The sequence below is a fragment of the Colobus angolensis genome, unplaced genomic scaffold (genome assembly GCF_000951035.1).
Source record: "Colobus angolensis palliatus isolate OR3802 unplaced genomic scaffold, Cang.pa_1.0 Scaffold401, whole genome shotgun sequence".
NCBI lineage: Eukaryota > Metazoa > Chordata > Mammalia > Primates > Cercopithecidae > Colobus > Colobus angolensis.
In genome coordinates this window covers 1,365,289-1,368,686 of record NW_012117389.1, presented here as the reverse complement: position 1 = coordinate 1,368,686, position 3,398 = coordinate 1,365,289, and positions in this window count along the sequence as shown.

The window sequence follows — 3,398 nt, the reverse complement described above, 5'->3', positions numbered from 1 at the left end:
TTCTGCATTGCTGGGAAGGCCTCAGGAAACTTACAGTCACGGCAGAAGATGAAGGGGAAGCAAGGACCTTTTTCACATGGCAGCAGGAGAGAGAATGGGAAAGCGCCGCTTATCAAACAATCACATTTAGTGAGAACTCCCTCCCTATCATGAGACAGCATGGTGAAACTGCCCCGAGGATCCAGTCACCTCCCACCAGGTCCGTCCCTCAACACATTGGGATTACAATTCTAATGAGGTTTAGGTGGGGACACGGAGCCAAACCATATCACACTGGCATACACTATTCCTTTCTTCAGGATTAGTGTGAATCAGCAGATTAACTTCTGAAAAGTCTTGTGTTGAAGAAATCTGTTTGACTTTTACAAATGCTGAGACCAACTTATTTGGCCACCAAGCCACGTTTTCATGGAGCGTCTATTAACATTGCAGTAGAGTAGTAGTCCTCAGGCTTTTTATGGGTACCGGAATCATCTGTGACGTTTTGTACGCTTCTTTTGTTTTAGGCTTGGCCTGGGAATCTCCTGAATCTGATACCTGCTGTTCTATACCATAGCACTTAATGTCGGTGTTCTATGGCATAACACTTAATGTCAGTTTTCCACCCCATCTGTGAATGTATATTCAGTCATTACACTGTATTTAGGCTGAGGTTGAATATGGAAAAGAAAACAACACTTTCCTCAGGCTTTTTGCAAGTTTTTCAAAGCAAAACAGGCTTCAGTTCCCCCTCCCAAGAGTTTTGTTTGTACCCAAAGAGAATACATGCTCATTGCCATGGAATCCTTAAAGGACTGAGAGGGAAGTGATCTGTGGCACTCCTCCAATCCCTAACCAGTACATTTGTTCCAGTTTTAAGCCAGTCAAGCTCACTGAAGAGTTTTGCAAAGACCTCAGCTACATGGATTTAACTTTTCCAAGCATCCGTTGTCCAAATGAACGTATGAGGGAAAATGAATATCTCTTCATCTACATCAACTGACCATAACTATTCTGTGGATAAGGGGTGGTGGGATCAGAACTGATGACCATTTTCAACAAATTTCATACGAATGTATCTTAGAAGGCTCATTTAGATGACATATCCTTCATGGGTAAAATTGAAATGTGCCTTCACTGGCAGAGTCTTTAAACAATAATCTCTTCAAGACAATCTACACTTTTTTCTATTGCTTCTGAAAATCCTTTCAACCTCTATTCAAAGCCATTTTTGCACTTTAGAAATTGATTACAGCGGGACTCTAATTGCCAGTACAAAAATCTGTACAGGGATATGGCAGTGGTATAATAGATGACCATTTCCAATTATAAAACAATTAGCAAAGTATAGCTAGGTCAGGCCACTAGTATCCTTCAAATTCTTAACCATATTTACAAAGACAATTTTTCATAAGTTTTATTGCTCTGTCCACAAAGATGTGGTCTCATGGTTTCACACAATTGAGAATGCTATAAGTAGTAGTATACTCAAAAGAACATGTCTCTAATTCTGGACTGCTCTTTATCTCCAAGAAACAGAGAGAGAGAGAGTGAAAAAAATCCCAGCTTGGAGGAATTTTGGAAGTTACTCTTTCGTGAACCATCACATATTCTGGGCCTTTTTAATCTTTAAACACTGTGTTACTATTAGAGGTTGGTTTGAATTTGTTGCACAGAGAACAATAATCTATGACAAATCAATGAACTCTTTTGCTAATATCACATGCATGAGTACAAGTATCTTGTATTTCTCATCACATTTACCATAATAAAGAATGCAGACAAGTATAATATATGACATCATTTTGGGGATTTTCCAATTTCTATGTGGGCATACTGGAAGAAGTTTGTAACAGTTGCAATTCTGTCACAATGCAGGAAGTCTTTCTAGAACACACAATGTGGATGATTTTCAGTTTTAGAACTGTAAACTAATTAACCAAATGTCAATTCATTTTCTCATTTTTTATTAGTTTTTGTTACAAACACTTCCTCTCTATTTCTGTTTTGTACAAACACTTCACACACACACACACACACACACACACACATACACACACACACAGGCACACACATAGATGTACCTCCAAAAGAACTCAGAGATGCTGTCTTCCTCTGGGAGGATTATCTATTCAGTTGGGAGAACGGAGCAGTCAAGTTCAAAAATCCATGGCTCTCTGGCTTCAGAAGCTATCCTTTCAGCCATGACACTTGCGTACACTAAATAGTATTGCCCAGGTTTGCCCTGCAACATGTTAGCATATCTGCATATTTTATACTCTAATAACGTATATGCTCTTAATTTGTTTTTAATGCTGTGTAAAGGTAGCAATTGGAGTAGGAGAAATGTATGGGACAATGATTGAGTAAAAATTCAGCTCCTTTGAGTCAATCACTCAGCTTGTTAGCACAGTAGATATTTAATAACTTAAATACTGTCAGTGCTGCACAGCACATTACTGAGGCCTGGATAAAGCATTCACACAAAGATCAATTGATTGAAACTGCATCAGTTTTGTAGAAAAAGATATTCTGGGGTTTAGTAACAGAGAATTTTTCTTTCCTTACTGGGATTAATACAGTGGAACTCCAACTGAAAGTATTCCGTTTTATGTTCTTCACATACGGAAACCTCTCTGTCACTAATACCCTGGGACAAACTGGATGATTACAATCCAAGTGTTATTTTCTTCTTCAAAACTTTCAAAACCAGAATGAATTAGTTCTCCAAGTCTGGCTATACTATAGTTTTCTTCTTAATGTAAAACAGCTGAATAAAACAGCTTGAAAAATGTTTGACTTTCATGAGTCTTAAGGACGTTTCAAAATACACCACCAATATATTTACCAACATATTTAGTGCCAGATATACGCAAAACAAACACTATCCTAGTGTTTGTGTGTGTGTGTGTAGCAGGACACTAAATAATGAAGTCATGTTGCTATTCTTAGGGAAGTTTCGGTAAAGAGAGCTTCAAAGTTCCTTGGAGTCACCTGCAAGGCTAACTGTACTAAAGCCGAATTTGCATGATCTTCTTTCTACAAACTCAGTGTAGAGTGGTAGACAGACATGCAAGCATCACACTTAGATTATAATAAATGCGGTAGTATAAAAAGCAAAATGGAGGAAAAATTTTTGTTAGGGAAATTTAAACATTTTCAAGGAAGAGTTAATTTTTCAGTGGAATCTTAAAAGATGAGTAGGAATTCAACAGCCAGAAAGGAAGTGTAGACGCTCAATGTCAAATAAAACAAAACAGAACAGAATAGTATAAGTGAAGGCATAGAGCTTCACATGAAAGGCACATGAAATAGCACTGGGTATCTCAAAAATATTAATTAGCCTAGTGTTGCTGGACAATGAGGGGCAGAGCCCCTGGTATGCAAATGATGTCTGGGAAATGAGTAATCTTTCTATA